The sequence below is a fragment of the Staurois parvus genome, unplaced genomic scaffold (assembly GCF_062004578.1).
Source record: "Staurois parvus isolate SC_StPar_1 unplaced genomic scaffold, SC_StPar_1.0 ptg000152l, whole genome shotgun sequence".
NCBI lineage: Eukaryota > Metazoa > Chordata > Amphibia > Anura > Ranidae > Staurois > Staurois parvus.
In genome coordinates this window covers 2364305-2384054 of record NW_028317948.1, presented here as the reverse complement: position 1 = coordinate 2384054, position 19750 = coordinate 2364305, and the positions used below count along the sequence as shown (strand labels likewise).

Here is a 19750-nt window from a genome sequence, read left to right as displayed (position 1 = left end):
TTCACTTAATATATATAAAATATTTTTTTTCTCACTGTGTGTTAGTTCACAATTTATTATTAACACTATTGGTTTTTCACTAATTCCATTTCCCAAGGAGGGGAGTGCTATTAATGTGGATTGTGTGCATTATCACTGAGCACTTTTTTGGCACGGATTTATCTTTATGTCATTTAATTCTATTTAGCGCTTCACTATTTTTTAAGTTTTTGGCCCATCATTGGTGTCAGTGGGATGAAGAGTGGCCCATCATTGGTGTTAGTGGGATAAAGAGTGGCCCATCATTGGTGTCAGTGGGATGAAGAGTGGCCCATCATTGGTGTCAGTGGGATGAAGAGTGGCCCATCATTGGTGTCAGTGGGATGAAGAGTGGCCCATCATTGGTGTCAGTGGGATGAAGAGTGGCCCATCATTGGTGTCAGTGGGATGAAGAGTGCCCCATCATTGGTGTCAGTGGGATGAAGAGTGCCCCATCATTGGTGTCAGTGGGATGAAGAGTGCCCCATCATTGGTGTCAGTGGGATGAAGAGTGCCCCATCATTGGTGTCAGTGGGATGAAGAGTGCCCCATCATTGGTGTCAGTGGGATGAAGAGTGCCCCATCATTGGTGTCAGTGGGATGAAGAGTGCCCCATCATTGGTGTCAGTGGGATGAAGAGTGCCCCATCATTGGTGTCAGTGGGATGAAGAGTGCCCCATCATTGGTGTCAGTGGGATGAAGAGTGCCCCATCATTGGTGTCAGTGGGATGAAGCGTGGCCCATCATTGGTGTCAGTGGGATGAAGCGTGGCCCATCATTGTTATCAGTGGGATGAAGCGTGGCCCATCATTGGTGTCAGTGGGATGAAGAGTGGCTCATCATTGGTGTCAGTGGGATGAAGAGTGCCCCATCATTGGTGTCAGTGGGATGAAGAGTGCCCCATCATTGGTGTCAGGGGGAGGAATAGTGCTCCATCATTGGTATTATTGGGAGGAATTGTGCCCCATCATTGGTGTCAGTAGAAGGAAAAATGCCCCACAGCTAGTGCCAGTGGAAGGAATGGTGCTTCCTTGTTTGTATCAGTGGGAGGAATAGTTCCCGAGGGCTGGATAGAGGCAAGCAAAGGGCCGCATTCGGCCCACGGGCCGCAGTTTGGAGACCACGGATACAGGACATCAATCAGCCACAGTTCAAAGTACTCCTAGCAACCTCTGGAAGAACTTCAGCATTACACAGAGAATGGCTGGGTATACACAGATTTTCTGTCTTTCTATTTTTTATTTTTATTCTATTGGTTGAACTAATTTGCATCTTTTTTTCAACCTGACTAGGTAACTGCATGACTTAAAAGCTGAGATGTGTCAGAGCATAATATGCATTTATTTCCAGAGCATCCCATTTACAGCTTAGGTGATACTGTATTATTACAATTGCACACATCATCTATTTTCAGGTTAATTAAATGAAGACACATTCTTCAGAATATGACTCTTTCCTGGCACATTTCCCAGAATGCTGTGCACACACCATGTGATCTGTAGGAGTATGGTGTTTCATAGTGTAACTGCACTGCAAAATGAGCTTCGTTTACAAGAACCTACGATTGTCTTTAATTTGCCAGTCACATACAAACATTAGCGGATGCATCTTCTTGTACTGTCCTGTTCATGTGCAAATTAAACGTATGCTGTGCTGTTACTCATGTTAACTCCGTGATCATAGAAATAAAAAAAAAAACAAAAAAAAGTTTAATGACTGACTACTAAAAAGGAGCTATCCTGGGCATAGGTGTAGCAAAATTCCAAGCTGAGATAAAAATTAAGGTCTATGTGGATGGTATATACAGAACGAAGGGGCTTCCCAGGAACACCAATATAATCTGAAAAATGCAAAAAGTACTTTTAGTGCCTTTTTATTTAACACACAAAGTGTATACTAAGTTCGCTTTCAAACCGACAACACATACATCACATGATTACCAACACTCAGAACGCAGACTAAAGATAAAGAAAATGTTACGCCTTCATTTCAGCCCATATTTTGGATTAGCCAGCAGCTGCCATTAGAAGGAAACCTTTGCAGAAATTCATGGACTAAGCTTGGGTCAGTTTCACCAAAGTTGGCGACACATTTAATAGCAGAACATTCCTATGTAGTGGGTTATGCTGAAGAGTCTACGACGGCCGTGAGCTAAAATGGCATTTACGATCACACATCTCTTCATATGTACTATTTTACATATGTAAATGGAAAAGATGCTTAGGTCCATTGGTTTCTTTTTTCAAGTACCGTATTTTTTGCTCCATAAGACACACCTGACCATAAGAGGCACCTAGGTTTTAGAGGCGGAGAACAAGAAAAAAAAAATATTCTGAACCAATGGACTGCAGATATAGTACAGGAGATGACCAGAGACTGCGGACACAGTACAGGAGATGACCAGAGACTGCGGACACAGTACAGGAGATGACCAGAGACTGCGGACACAGTACAGGAGATGACCAGAGACTGCGGACACAGTACAGGAGATGACCAGAGACTGCGGACACAGTACAGGAGATGACCAGAGACTGCGGACACAGTACAGGAGATGACCAGAGACTGCGGACACAGTACAGGAGATGACCAGAGACTGCGGACACAGTACAGGAGATGACCAGAGACTGCGGACACAGTACAGGAGATGACCAGAGACTGCGGACATAGTACAGGAGATGACCAGAGACTGCGGACATAGTACAGGAGATGACCAAAGACTGCGGACATAGTACAGGAGATGACCAGAGACTGCGGACAAAGTACAGATGACCAGAGACTGCAGACACAGTAGAGGGGATGACCAGAGACTGCAGACACAGTAGAGGGGATGACCAGAGACTGCAGACACAGTAGAGGGGATGACCAGAGACTGCAGACACAGTAGAGGGGATGACCAGAGACTGCAGACACAGTACAGGAGATGACCAGAGACTGCGGACAGTACAGGAGATGACCAGAGACTGCGGACAGTACAGGAGATGACCAGAGACTGCGGACATAGTACAGGAGATGACCAGAGACTGCGGACTGTATAGGGGGTGACCAGAGACTGCGGACACAGTACAGGAGATGACCAGAGACTGCGGACAGTACAGGAGATGACCAGAGACTGCGGACAGTACAGGAGATGACCAGAGACTGCGGACATAGTACAGGAGATGACCAGAGACTGCGGACTGTATAGGGGGTGACCAGAGACTGCGGACAGTGCAGGGGTGACCAGAGACTGCGGACAGTGCAGGGGTGACCAGAGACTGCGGACAGTGCAGGGGTGACCAGAGACTGCGGACAGTGCAGGGGTGACCAGAGACTGCGGACAGTGCAGGGGTGACCAGAGACTGCGGACAGTGCAGGGATGACCAGAGACTGCGGACAGTGCAGGGATGACCAGAGACTGCGGACAGTGCAGGAGATGACCAGAGACTGCGGACAGTGCAGGAGATGACCAGAGACTGCGGACAGTGCAGGAGATGACCAGAGACTGCAAACAGTGCAGGGGTGACCAGAGACTGCAGACACTACAGGAGATGACCAGAGACTGCGGAGAGTGCAGGGGTGACCAGAGACTGCGGAGAGTGCAGGGGTGACCAGAGACTGCGGAGAGTGCAGGGGTGACCAGAGACTGCGGAGAGTGCAGGGGTGACCAGAGACTGCGGAGAGTGCAGGGGTGACCAGAGACTGCGGAGAGTGCAGGGGTGACCAGAGACTGCGGAGAGTGCAGGGGTGACCAGAGACTGCGGAGAGTGCAGGGGTGACCAGAGACTGCGGAGAGTGCAGGGGTGACCAGAGACTGCGGAGAGTGCAGGGGTGACCAGAGACTGCGGAGAGTGCAGGGGTGACCAGAGACTGCGGAGAGTGCAGGGGTGACCAGAGACTGCGGAGAGTGCAGGGGTGACCAGAGACTGCAGACAGTACAGGGGATGACCAGAGACTGCAGACAGTACAGGGGATGACCAGAGACTGCGGACAGAACAGGGGATGACTAAGACTGCGTACCTTTGGGGAGGAAGGGGAAGCGGGTACCTGAATTTGACAGGTACCCGCTCCCACTTCCGCAGAGTTGTCCATCCTTTAGTATGGGCACCAGGCTGACAGCCGGGTGCCCAGTGCGCATGCGAGAGAAGTGCTGCACTTTGTGATTGGTCCGGCGTCTTCTGGGACCTGTCATGTGTCCCAGAAGACGCCGTACCATTCACAAAGCGCAGCGCTTCTCGCACATGCGCACTGGGCACCCGGCTGTCACAGATGCCGGGCGGGAAGACTGTGCCGCGCTGGACCGAGGAACAGGTAAGGTCCTGCAGGAAAGAACAGCTGAGCGGCCGGCCCGGTATTCTGACACAGTGGCAGGAAATACCGGACCGGCCGCTTTATATTCGCTCCATAGGACGCACTGACATTTACCCCCCTTTTTGGGGGGGGGAAAAGTGTGTCTTATGGAGCGAAAAATACAGTATTATAAAATCCCATGGATCCATATGACATTCTATTTCTATTTATAAGATGGTGTTTTTCTAGGACTCTTTCCTTGTGTGTGACAGAAGTATTTGTGCAGTTGACTGAAAAAAGTCATAGAATAGCATTCCAAATTAGTTTTAGTTTAGTAACGTTTCATTACCTAATTCAGCAGTCATGTGACTAAACAGCCGTCCCTTCCTGTCCCTCTGCCAAGGATGGTGGACATGTCTCTTTGGCCAGAGGGAGGGAATGACTAATTATGTCAAACACATTAGGGAAGTATGCTACATTCCAGAAGTGTTTCCTTTCTGGGATCCATGCCCTTAAGCCCCATACTCATGAATATCGCACAAATTATTGCCGGTTTTATTTTTGCATGCTAGTCTCATATCGAAAGTGAAGATGTTACTAAAGTTGCGAAAATTCTTGTACAACAGAATAAAAATTCAGAATTGATGCAATTATTTTACAGGATTTATATAGCACCTACAGTTTGCGCAGCGCTTTACAAAATGAAGGTAGACATAACAGTTACAATACAATTTGGTACAAGAGGACACAGAGGGCCCTACTTGTTAGCGCTTACAATCTAAGAGGAAGGGTTGAATCTACGAGGAAGGGTTGAATCTACGAGGAAGGGTTGAATCTACGAGGAAGGGATGGATCTACAAGGAAGGGATGGATCTACGAAAAAGGGTTGAATCTACGAGGAAGGGTTGAAGCTACGAGGAAGGGTTGAAGCTACGAGGAGGGGTTGAATCTACGAGGAGGGGTTGAATCTACGAGGAGGGGTTGAATCTACGAGGAGGGGTTGAATCTACGAGGAGGGGTTGAATCTACGAGGAGGGGTTGAATCTACGAGGAGGGGTTGAATCTACGAGGAGGGGTTGAATCTACGAGGAAGGGATAAATCTACGAGGAAGGGATGAATCTACGAGGAAGGGTTGAATCTACGAGGAAGGGTTGAATCTACGAGGAAGGGATGAATCTACGAGGAAGGGATGAATCTACGAGGAAGGGATGAATCTACGAGGAAGGGATGAATCTACGAGGAAGGGTTGAATCTACGAGGAATGGATGAATCTAGGAGGAAGGGTTGAATCTAGGAGGAAAGATTAACTATATTGTATTGTATTGTATTGTATTCTGGTATCCTACGAGAAAGTTTTTGTGCCTGCCCCTTCAAATAATTTTGGACAAAAGCTGTATACTAACGATCAGATTATCGTACAATTGCTTCGAAAGCGGTATTTTTCGTACAATTTTCTGATCATGAGTGGTAGGCTTTACAGGTTGCAGCAGAGCTAAACAGGAGCACGATACCAAAACTGTTAACAGTACAGGCTCAATGTAGAATGGCATGCCGTCCTGTAACTTCGATCAGCTGGATAAAGCAAGCAACGTGGCCGTGGCAGCATGGATCTGCTTTGGTGCTTGACATGGTCAGAGTTAGACAAGAAGATAGGGGATCTAGATCATCAAGAATTTCAATGTAAAAAGGACTGCAGGAAGATAAGAGGCTACAAGTCAATGACCATTCATTGGTAAAAGGAATTAATTAATGCAATTTTAGGTTTAATATACACTTTAAAGTAAAACTATAGGCAATACCTTTTTTTCCCACTTTAGAGGTTTGGGTTGTAACCCAGGTCAGATTTTTTTCTGCCATCTATGTTCCATAATAGTGATTTCTCTTTACTTCCTGTCCCATTGCCAAAGAGGACATGAGAGGAAATCCCTGCAAATTAAGATTTACCGGAAGATTTACCCCCTTCCTGACCAAGCCATTTTTTGCTATTCGGCATTGCGCTATTTCAAATGGTAATTGCAATGCTGTACCCAAACGAAATTTATGTCCTTTATTTTCACACAAATAGAGATTTCTTTTGGTGGTATTTGATCACCACTGTTTTTTTGTGATATTAACGAAAAAAGACAGAAAATTTTGAAAAAAAAAAAAAAGTTAGTCATAAATTTAGGCCAAAATGTATTCTGCTACATGTCTTTGGTAAAAAAAAATCCCAATACATGTACATTAATTGGTTTGTGTGAAAGTTATAGCGTCTACAAACTATGGTATACAGTCAGGTCCATAAATATTGGGACATCGACACAATTCTAACATTTTTGGCTCTATACACCACCACAATGGATTTGAAATGAAACAAACAAGATGTGCTTTAACTGCAGACTGTCAGTTTTAATTTGAGGGTATTTACATCCAAATCAGGTGAACGGTGTAGGAATTACAACAGTTTGCATATGTGTCTCCCACTTGTTAAGGGACCAAAAGTAATGGGACAGAATAATAATCATAAATCAAACTTTCACTTTTTAATACTTGGTTGCAAATCCTTTGCAGTCAATTACAGCCTGAAGTCTGGAAAGCATAGACATCACCAGACGCTGGGTTTCATCCCTGGTGATGCTCTGCCAGGCCTCTACTGCAACTGTCTTCAGTTCCTGCTTGTTCTTGGGGCATTTTCCCTTCAGTTTTGTCTTCAGCAAGTGAAATGCATGCTCAATCGGATTCAGGTCAGGTGATGGACTTGGCCATTGCAGAACATTCCACTTCTTTGGTTGCTTTTGCAGTCTGCTTTGGGTCATTGTCCATCTGCACTGTGAAGCGTCCAATGAGTTGTGAAGCATTTGGCTGAATATGAGCAGATAATATTCCCGAAACACTTCACAATTCATCCGGCTGCTTTTGTCAGCACTCACATCATCAATAAATACAAGAGAACCAGTTCCATTGGCAGCCATACATGCCCACGCCATGACACTACCAGCACCATGCTTCACTGATGAGGTGGTATGCTTAGGATCATGAGCAGTTCCTTTCCTTCTCCATACTCTTCTCTTCCCATCACTCTGGTACAAGTTGATCTTGGTCTCATCTGTCCATAGGATGTTGTTCCAGAACTGTGAAGGCTTTTTTACATGTCGTTTGGCAAACTCTAATCTGGCCTTCCTGTTTTTGAGGCTCACCAATGGTTTCCATCTTGTGGTGAACCCTCTGTATTCACTCTGGTGAAGTCTTCTCTTGATTGGTGACTTTGACACACATACACCTACCTCCTGGAGAGTGTTCTTGATGTGGCCAACTGTTGTGAATGGTGTTTTCTTCACCAGGGAATGAATTCTTCGGTCATCCACCACAGTTGTTTTCTGTGGTCTTCCGGGTCTTTTGGTATTGCTGAGCTCACTGGTGCATTCCTTCTTTTTAAGAATGTTCCAAACAGTTGTTTTGGCCACGCCTAATGTTTTTGCTATCTCTCTGATGGGTTTGTTTTGTTTTTTTAGCCTAATGATGGCTTGCTTCACTGATAGTGACAGCTCTTTGGATCTCATCTTGAGAGTTGACAGCAACAGATTCCAAATGCAAATAGCACACTTGAAATGAACTCTGGACCTTTTATCTGCTCATTGTAATTGGGATAATGAGGGAATAACACACACCTGGCCACTGAACAGCTGAGAAACCAATTGTCCCATTACTTTTGGTCCCTTAACAAGTGGGAGGCACATATGCAAACTGTTGTAATTTCTACACCGTTCACCTGATTTGGATGTAAATACCCTCAAATTAAAGCTGACAGTCTGCAGTTAAAGCACATGTTGTTCGTTTCATTTCAAATCCATTGTGGTGGTGTATAGAGCCAAAAATGTTAGAATTGTGTCGATGTCCCAATATTTATGGACCTGACTGTATATATTGGAATTTACACAGCTTTTACTTTCTGACTACCTATCATATTTCTTGAGGTGCTAAAATGCCAGGGCACTACAAAACCAAATTACCCGTTTTTGGAAAGCAGACACCCCAAGGAATTTGCTGAGAGGCATGTTGAGTCCATGGAACATTTTATTTTTTTGCCACAAATTTTTGGAAAATTACAATTTTTTTTGTTTTATTATTTTACACAAAGTTGACATTTAAATGATATATTGCTCATGTATGCCATAGCTATATGTGGGATAACACCCCAAAACACATCCTGCCACTTATGCAAAGTATGGGGATACCACACGTGAGAGACTTTTTGGCAGCCTAGCCACATACAGACCCCCAAAATCCAATGAGCACCTTCAGGCTTTCAAACGGCATATTACCTCATATCACTTCCTCACTACCTATCACAGTTTTGGAGGCCTTAAAATGCCAGGATAGTATAAAATCCCCCCAAATCACCTCTTTTTGGAAAGTAGACACCCCAAGGAATTTGATAAGAGCACAATGAGTATTTTTCAGATATCATTTTTGTCACAGGGTTTTGAAAATGAAAAAAAATGAAAAGAAAAATTACATTTTTATTTTATTTCTTCACTATGCATAAACCTGTGGCAACAAATGAGATCTGCAAAATACCCAGCATGCCCCTTAGCAAATACCTTGGAGTGTTTACTTTTCAAAAAGGGGTCATTTGGGGGGGGGGGGGAGGTGCTTCTACTATCCTTGCATTTCAAGGCCAACATTAGAAGCTTATGCCACAGATCACCTACTCTTCTGACCTCTTGATGAAAAAGTCTTTTTTGACACTTTTTGTTTACATGAAAACCATTTTTTTTGCTAGAAAATTACTTTGAACCCCCAAACAATATATATATTTTTTTAAAGCAATGGCCCTAGAGAATAAAATGGTGGGTGTTGCAATTTTTTTTGTCACACAGTACTTGCGCGGAGATTTTTCAAACACAATGTTTTTGGAAGAAATACACTTTTATGAATCTTAATGCATAAAATACAATAGATTGCCCAATTGTTTGATCAAATATAAAAGATAATGTTACGCTGAGTAAATAGATATCAAACATGACAGGCTATAAAACTGTGCACGCCCGTGCACTGGCGCCAAACTACATAAATGTTTAATATCGATAGGTGTCATTTAAAAGCCTATACAGCTCAACACTTTTTATTTACACAAGAGGTATAGTGCTAGAATTGCTGCCCTCGGTCTGACGTTCACGGTGATACCTCACATGCATGGTGCAATCTCTGTTTACCAAGACAGGACCGACGCTGTGATAGCAATAGGCAATGACAGGTACTCCTTTCTGAGAAATCTGGGGCCTATTAGACTCTAGATCTCTCCTCTGTCCTTAAATCATCTGATCACATCAAGATTGGTGTGATCAGATGCTTTCCCAATTTAAAAATGGTGTTTTTAATATCTGTCGAAACACAAATGATTAAATGCTCGTAGCTTCCGGTTTCTTAGACCATAGAGGTGACTGGAGCCATTCTGGTCCCTGATCAGCTCTATGGTCTGCTTGTAAAAGTGATTAAGTAGCTAATTAGCCCCTAGGATTGCTGTTACATGAAAGCCGATCACCAGCTGAAAAAAAAAAATACCGGGATGATGCCTGTAGCTGCAGGCATCATCGTGGTATAACCACTTAAAATCCAGTGATGTACCAGTATGTTGCTGGTCCTTGTTGGGCATAGTTGCAACAGCAGAGAACATGGGTATATGATGAATCGAGTCTGTGGACCAATATGACCACAATTCATTCTTTCTTGTAATGTCCATATTGAGGGTTAGGCCCAAAAAAAGTTTAAATTCACAAACCAAACTGTCTGGCAAGAGATGAATTTGGGTAAGGGTACGTTGTTTTGCCAAGAGCCGCCGCTCGCCCGTAAACAGGGAACAGGCGGTCGGCAAGTAGTTAAAAAAAAAACCTTAAAAAATGTTTTTAAAAATTCTCAATACAGTATTTTTTATTTTAAGTATTATTTTAAAAAAATACTTTTATCAGAGTACTTCAATGTTACCATAGTAACATTGTACTACTCTGGGGGGGGGGGGGGTGATCAAGGATTTTTTTTTTTACACTTTGAATGCAGAAGCAATAAAGATCGATGCTCCTGCCATGCAAAGCTTGCTTTGAACGGTCATGAATGGGTTAAGTTCATGACAGTTCAAATTAATAGTGATCTGTGATTAGCTAGAGCTGGTCACATGGTACAGGGTGCTGTGATTGGCCCCATGTACAGTGAAGGAACTAGGTATTTGATCCACAGCTGATTTCAAATGTTTGCTCACTCACAAAGAAATGATCAGTCTAAAAATCGAATGGTAGGTGTTTTATAACACCGAGAGACAGAATAGCAAAAAAAATTCAAAAGAAATGCATGTCTAACAAATTATGCACTGATTTGCATGTTCATGAGGGAAATAAGTATTTGATCCCCTATCATTCAGCAGGATTTCTGGCTACCAGGTGTCCTTCATACAGGTAACAAGCTGAGATTAGAAGAAGTCTCTTCTAAATAAAGGGAGTGCTGCTAATCTCATTTTGTTACCTGTATAAAAGACACCTGTCCACAGGAGCAATCAAATAATCAGATTCCAAACTTTCCACCATGGCAAAGACCAAAGAGCTGTCCAAGGATGTCAGGGACACTGTACTATGTGAGAGCTGTGGGCCAATCACAGCTCACCAGGAAGAAAAGTAGAGCTGTTATAAATCAGATTGACTCATAACAACTTTGCTATCATTGTGATCATATTCACCAGGATCTTCATTTGAAGGTCGCGAAGTGGGGAGCGCTGCACGGCCACTCAAGTGTGCAGCACCCCCCCTGTGTTAATACAGCCAGAGCAGCGTACCCATACATCACTTTGCATGTAGCTGCTGCCCGTCTGCAGTATATTGCGCGGACAGGCAGCAAGCGGTTAAAGGAATTCCTTGAGGACCCTCAGGCCACCAAAACCAGTGTCCCCATTAGAAGATTTCTCTATTACGTTTCTGGAGACAACCCAAAATTTGGGATTTTCTTTTTCTTTCAATGACAATGGTAAACATGACAAACAGAGAGGGTGAGTCTCCTTAACGAGGGCACAGAAAAAATACAAACCTAACAGGTGTTCTAATCCCTCACCACTCTATCCAAAGCTAAAAAAAAAAGTTTTGCCTTTAGTTATACTTTAAAAGCCAAACTTCAGCCAAAACTTTGGATTTCATTTTGTATAGAGCTAGGGAAGGGTTAGGGCCTCTTGTCAGCTTTTTATTGCTGTGTGTCCCTAGTGGAGAAATTTCCCCCGGCTTCTTGTCAGGACAGGAAGTGATGGAAAATTTCTCCAACAAGGAAACACTAATAATAGAGAGAGGATGAACTAGAACATGTGACACTGTTCCTATTGCTGTGTGCCTTCTTGTCCTGGACGCGACACCACACAGCAATTCTTGTATGGGCTTCAAAGGAATAGGAATGGGGTCACAAAACGAAATAAAAAAAAATCATAACTCTACCCCATTCTCATCAATTCATGCACATTTTTGTGCAAGGCATAGTAATGAATCCATATCATGAAAAACTGGAGTTGGTGGGATTACCCCTACCAATGCTGTAAATAGCTGGCCAAGAAAAATCAGTGATTCATGAACTAGTATCATATGACATATGTATATATTATAGTTCTGGTTCATTTCAGGATAACAAATTGTGTGATCAGCCATTCATGTGAATGCGTCTGTGAAATGTCACGACAATGAAACCAAAAAACGGCAGCAGCAGCATAATTCAAGTCACAGCTGTCTAATAATCACATATACTGAATTCATTTTACCCAAGGAGAAGTTCATATGGATATTAAAAGAGTTTCTTGGCAGGCGCTATCAACGCCTGCTAAGTCCTTCTCAACTATCAAGTCCAAAAGGGTATACTTTTATGTCCACTGGGCTCAGCATGGCAACGCTGAATGCATTTAATTCAATGGCTTCCCTGGGCAGAGGGCCAGGGGGGTTGAAACAGAGACTAAACGTTCCCCTGTATCTACTGCTTATGACAGCAAAGCCCAACTAATTCGGACACAAAAGCAGAGATTTACTAAAACTGGAGCACACAAAATCTTGTGCAACTGTACATAATAAACAATCAGCTTCTAGATTTTGTCAAAGTTTAATAGAGCAAACTGAAGTTTGACACTTTGTTACTATGCACAGCTACACAGAATGTGCTCCAGTTTTACTAAATTCAACCCATAATGTCACTATAGAATAATGCTCATGACTGGGGATATGATGCATTTTTATGCAGCACAGCATAATGTAACGCACTTGGGATAGTGGATGGCGCCAGGCTAGATGACCTCCTTTCTGGAAGTCTCTTTTAACCACTTTCCTGCTGTCCTATAGAATTACTGCTACAGGGCAGCAGGGCTGCATAAAATCACGTATACATGCGTGATTTGCATTTCCGGGCAGGGGGCGCGCGCGGCTAGGGATGTCAATCACTGGGTCCTGGCCAGAGATTCCCCGCCAGCACCTGGCGATTGCCGTGTAAACACACAGGTCTCTCTCCTGCCAGCAAGGACATGCTGCTTTGTTTTTCTCTGCAAAGTAGAGAAATACAAAGTAGCATGCCTCCATAGTAAAACGCACACAGTACATAATGTTAAACAGCACACAGTTAACCCTTTGATCACCCCAGATGTTAACCCCTTCCTGCCCAGTGTCATTAGTACAGTGTCAGTGCTTTTCATTAGCACTGATCACTGTATTAGTGTAATTGGGATTTCAGTGGCAGTTCCCACCCAGTGTCAAAATGTCCACTGCAGTCCCGCTATAAGTCGCTGATCGCCGCCATTACTAATATATACACATATATATATATATATATATATATATATATATAAAAATAAAAAAATTCCAGTATATATACCGCCATTTGTAGACGCTATAACTTTCACGTAAAGCAATTCATTCACACGTATTGGGATTTTTTTTTAGCAAAGATATGCAGCAGAAAACATTTTGGCCTAAATTTATGACAAAATCTTATTTTTAAAACTTTTTTATCGGACATGTTTTTTAGCAAAAAGTCAAAAATATTATTTTTTTTTTTTCAAAATTGTCAGCTTTTTTTTTTTTTATTAATGCGCAAAAAATAAAAAACGCAGAGGTCATCAAATACCACCAAAAGAAAGCTCTATGTGTGGGAAAAAAGAATATACATTTACTTTATGTACAGGGTTGCATGACCGCACAATTGTCAGTTAAAGTAATGCAGCACCGTATCACAAAAAATGGCCTGGTCAGGAAGAGGGGTAAATCCTCTGGAGAACAAGTGGTTAATGCTTACATTATGGATGCAAGGGTGTTTTATTTTAACACTGGGCTGGATACATGGAGGGGTTTCATTACATTCTTGAAATTTGTCCTTTTCTACACTTGTGTCTCTCTATTGCGGTGGTCCACCATGTCAGCTGCCTACTAAAGGGTGATAAAAAAAAAAAAAAATAATATTCCACATGGCTATAGGCTCCTGTTAATTCATCATGATCCATTTCCACAAGGTCTGTATTTTGATTACACACCAGATAATGATTAAACAAAATATGTATACTTACATGATAAGTCTGTTTTGTCACAAGATTATTCTTATCACTTTAATCCAGATGCATCCTTGAAAAAGTGGACTTTGTTCCAAGAAATGCATTGGATGCAAATTTAGGATGTGCAAGATCATTTGTGGTGTATATCATACAAATATGACCCCACAAAACCATATTATTTGTATTTTCCGTGTAAAACACATGCAATTTAAAGGCACATTCCACCTTTTGCAAAAATGTAATAAATGCACCCACATTCATTAAATATAAAAATGCACATACTACATTTTTGCATTGGCTGCACATCATTGCAGCTGTATTCAGTGTGTTGTGGGTGCAATGCACAGGCTCTTTGCAAACTCTTTCCCTAGTCCCCGGTATGGGGGGTACAGGCATTCGGTACACAGTTGGAAGAAGTAAATAAAGGAGTACAAGTGTGGTGACGTCACCACGCTTGTACTCTGAGATCTGTGAATCCCTCTGCCAGTGGCAGATGGGACTTCCATTCCCAAATCCCTGTTAATGGATCTGTGAATGGATGACCGCACCCTTCCTCCCACCCCCTTTCCTTCCACCTATCTTAACTGCACTCCCTGCAGCATTCTGTTTTCCTTTGATTTTGCCGCACTTGTGCATGGCTCCATCCGCACATCCATGCCAAATTCACAATGAGGAGCATGCTTGAACCCTAGGTTCACATATGTGCAGCTCTGCGAGCCACAGTTTATGCCGCCAGGGCAGCTCAATTATTTGTAGGTGGTTTAAGTATTTTTATAGTACAAAAATGCACATGAGATCACACATTTTCAAGAATGGTATGTTCCAGTAACAAGACTTTTCCTTAAAGTGGTTGTAAACCCTTACATATACCCAGTAAAGCAGGGGTGTTAAACTGGTGGCCCATCATGCCTCTGCCTTTGGGAGTCATGCTTTTATCTTTCAATCTTGCAATGCCTCATGGGACTTGTAGTTTGGCAACAGCTGGAAGGCCGCCGGTTTGACACCCGTGCAGTAAAGTGACTGGCCTCAGATGATACACAGAGATGTCAAAAATCCTTCTAAATAAGTTGTACCTGTCTACTAGCAGTCTCCTCTTCATCCCTTCAAAGTGCTGAATTTATAAAGCTTGTATGAGAGTTCAAAAAAGGGGTGGAAAGCAGAAATGACACACTGCACAGCTCAGTGAGGAGAGCACTGACAGCTGATTGGAGGGAAGGGACACAGCCCCCTTAATACCGAACAGAGAAACAAAGCTGAGGCCGTCAACCACAGGCTGTGTGCTGGAGGTCCCTGCCTTGTCACTATTTTTTCAGGAAAACTTTTCATAAGTGATTCATACTGATTGCAGAGGAACCAGGCAGCTGACAGAAATTACACTTAGTGCTCTTAGTTGAGACAAGTGCACACTATTAGAGGGATATGATTTGCTCATATTTCATGTCTGAGGTTTACAACCAGGTCAGTGCTGAACATTTGCACAATAAAAGTTGCTAATTAGTACTGCTATTAAACATGTGCGATCACTTATATATTATTCTGTCAAATTCAGTTTTTTGCAAGCGACACTTGAGCCCATCACATCCACAGGTAAAAGTTTGATTAGAACCAGTAAACAATTAATTGGGTCACCAAACAGGAGCAACGTCACCTTTTAATTGGATGCTCTGCATGTATACTTTGTGACAACTTCTTTGCTTTCACAGTTGTCGGTATAGCCCTCAGACCATACGCCAAGGCCTCCTGCACACAGACACAGGATTTTCTACATGTGTGTACATGTATGCATGAATACACACATGTGCTATACAGCCCATCCTTTCATTTCTGCCAGGATTAGCTGATGTTCACACATTAGTTCCATGTATCCTAATGCACATTAGCACAGTAAACAATGCACCAGACCCTTTCACACACAAATACAAGAATTTACATACATGATGTTGCAGTGTGCTTACTGGGGACCAATAGAAAATCAATAGGTAGATGCAACATAGGTTGACAAAACAAAGTGCCCAGGCAAAAACGAGTCTTTAACCACTTGCCCTCCAGAGGATTTACCCCCCTTCCTGACCAGGTTATTTTTTGCGATACGGCACTGCATTACTTTAACTGATATTTGCGCGGTCATGCAACACTGTACCAAAATGAAACGTATGTCCCTTTTTTCCCCACAAATGGAGCTTTCTTTTGGTGGTATTTGATCACCTTTGACTGACAATTTTAAGAAAAAAACAATATTTTTGACTTTTTGCTATTAAACATGTCCAGTAAAATTTTTTTTAAAAAAATCAAATTTCATCATACATTTAGGCCAAAATGTATTCTGCTACATATCTCTGCTAAAACAAAAAATCCCAATACATGTAAATTAATTGGTTTATGTGAAAGTTATAGCATTTAAAAATGGCGGCATATATACTGGAAATTTTTTTAATACTAGCAATGGCGGCAAGCAGCGACTTATAGCAGGACTACGGCGGGCATTCTGACACTGGGGGGAACTGAATAACTGTCAATGACATCCCCAGTGACACTAATACAGTGATCAGTGCTAACAAAAAGCACTGACACTGTACTAATAACACTGGGCAGGAAGGGGTTAACATCTGGGTTGATCAAAGGCTTAACTGTGTGTGTTTCACTGTGTAAGCACATTTCTCTGTGTGGCTCTGCTATGCAGAGCCATACAAAGCAGTGTACAGGAGCTGATAGGGGAGAGATCTGTATTATTTACATATAAACCTCTCCCGTCAGTGATACTCGGCGATTGCCGGGTGCTGGCGGGGAATCATTGGCCGGGACCCGGTGATCAACAGCTGAAGCCGCCAATGGCAGTGCAGTAAATGCAAAATCATGTATATATACCGCCCTGTAGCAGTATTGTAGCTATAGGGCGGCGGGAAATCGGTTAAAGGCTTAGTCCACTTTTCCCACTATGTTTCATGTTTCACTTGTTTTTAGTGTGTAACATGATATATGATTGTATTCCGTAATCCCACCCAACCTCATACCCCCTCACTTACCTAAATCGCTAGGTGCCTCTCCCTGCTGCCGCCTGTTTTTTAATACATTTGGTTCAGCCCACACAGCAATGTCATCCATTCACAGGGATCTGTAAATGGAAAGACTACAAGTCCCATCTACCACTGCAGCAAATGGCTCACAGGGGGTTATTTACTAAAACTGGAGAGTGAAAAACTGGGTGCAACTCTGCAGGCAAACCAATCAGCTTCCAGGTTTTATTGCCAACACTTAATTGAACAAGCTGAAGTTAGAAGCTTACTGGCTACCATGCACAGCCGCACCAAAGTTGCACCAAGTTTTAGTAAATCTACCCCACAGATTTCAATAGTGCACAAGTGTGGTAATGTCACTGCACTTGCGGTCCACTGTTTACTTCCTCTAGCTCAGGGGTCTCCAAACTTTCGAAACAAAGGGCCAGTTTACTACCCTTCAAACTTTATGGGGGCCGGACTGTGGCCAGTGCGAGTAGAACATGCCCTAGAATTGGTGTGAGTAAACAATGCCAAAAGGGCCAATTACATCACTGGTGTCAGTGGGAGGAATAGGGCTCCATTATTGGTGACAGTGGGAGAATTCGTTCCCCATCTCTGGTGTCGGTGAAGGAATCGTGTCCCATCATTTGTGTCAATGGGAGAAACAGTGCAGCGTACCAGTGGCTGTAGTAGTGCCCCAAGAGACAGATAAAGGTAAGCAGAGGGCCACATCTACAATGCTCTGCAGACTCAAATGCACAACATTAATAAATGCACATTTTTTAATTTATCAAAGTGGGTGCATATATATTTTTTTTTTTTTAAGGTGGAGTCTGCCTTTAATGTCACACAGAAATTGGGAATTCTGCCACAATTCTTCACTTCCACATGTAATGGAACAATTTCCAGTTACTGGAGATTAATCGTTATATTCAAGCCAGTGCTATTTCATATAGGAAATAGTACTTCATGAATACCATTCAAAAATATTTTTAAACATAGATATTACTGCAATAAAAAATGTCTGTGAAAATGCAATAAAAAGAATGGGATCTCAATGGCCAGGACCTTGAAAATTCAAAATAATAATTTAAACAATTACAAAAAAAAAACACATGAGAATATAGCACTTCATGAGTAACTACATAAATATTTTAAATAGGTTTTGCTGTAATAAAAAAATGATTGAGCAATTACATTAAAAAAGCAAGTGAGATCTCAATAGGATCTCTAATATCCTAAAAGTCTGTATATTATTTAAAAAATAATATACATGCTCTGGATGTTCCACCAGTGCAGTTACCCACCTATAATTATTATATTATACAGGATTTATATAGCGCCAACAGTTTTCTCAGCACTTTACAATATAACGGGAGACAATACAGCAACAATACAGTTCAATACAAGAGGGTTAGGAGGGCCCTGATCTTGGGAGCTTACACTCTAGGATAATGCTGATGGCTGTTTTGCTCTGCATTGTGCCCAATCCATCACTTTAGACCACTTCAGCCACCAGCATGCAGGGAAAACAAAATGAAATCCCAGAATGCTGTACCAAGCCAATATGCTGGGTTTTCAAACACATAATAAACATTCAAATATTTTGTAAAATCCCAATTTCAAAGAACAAGCTTGTAAAAATAATTTGGATGGTGATCCAATTAAACTTTATAAATAAAATGTTTAGGATTATTGAATAAATGTTCTTGGTCTCTGAGATAATTTTCCAATTAAACTTTACTAATAAAACGTTTAGGATTATTTTAAAAATTAACCCAATATCTCAGATAATGATCTATTCAAATTTAACAAATAAAGCGTTTATAATTTATTTATTAAATTAACTCAATCTTTCAGATGATGATCAAATTAAACTTTACAAATAAAATGCTTATGATTAATAAATGAACTCAGTATCTCAGATGATGATCTATTTAATCGTTACAAAGAAAATGTTCAGAATTTATTAAATAAATGAACTCAGTATCTCAGATGATCTTTTAAAATTTTATAAATTAAATATTTAGAATTGATTTAATAAATGAACTCAGTCTTTCAGAAGATGATCTATTTAAACTTTACAAATAAAATGCTTGTGATTAATAAATGAACGCAGTATCTCAAAGGATGATCTATTTAATCTTTCTAAATAAAATCTTTATTTAGGAAATAAACTCAGTATCTCAGATGATGATCTATTTAAACTTTATAAATAAAATACTAACAATGGATTTAATAAATGAACTCAGTCTTTCAGGTGATGAACTATTTAAACTTTACAAATAAAATTCTTATGATTAATAAATGAACGCAGAATCTCAGATTATGATCTATTTAATCTTTACAAAGAAAATGTTTAGAATTTAATAAATTAACTCAGTATCTCTGCTGATGATCTATATCAGAGATCTCTAAAAACTGTGGCCCTTTGCCAGCCTTTAACTGGCCCATGGGCCACTATTCCTCTGAATGATGCAAGGCACTATTCCTCCCACTGACACCAACAATGGTGCACTATTTCTTCCACTGATACCAACGATGGGTTACTATTCCTTCAACTAATAGCAATGATGGGGCAATACTCTTACTGACCACCAACCCTGAAGCCATATTTATTCTCATGGAGACATTTTCTACCTCCACTGACCACAATCTGGCCCCCTTAAAGTCTGATGTACAGTAAACTGGCCCTTTGAATGAAAAGTTTGGAGACCCCTGGTCTGTATTACTAAATGAACACAGTATCTCAGATGATGATCTATATTAATAAATGAATGCAGTATCTCAGATGATCTTTTTTAATCTTTACAAAGAAAATGTTTAGGAATATTTAAATAAATGATCTCAGTCTCTCTTATGTAACCATAAAAGGCATTAAATGACTGGAGAGATCTGTATATACATCAGGACACTCTTGCTATAGGCCAGGACCACATC

The 19750-nt window shown here is 41.6% G+C and overlaps 1 protein-coding gene across 3 annotated transcripts in view; it reads right to left on the bottom strand.

The window, feature by feature from the left end:
• EEF2K (eukaryotic elongation factor 2 kinase) overlaps window positions 1-19750 on the bottom strand; it is a 162512-nt gene that overhangs the window by 142213 nt on the left and 549 nt on the right. The window lies entirely within an intron of this gene.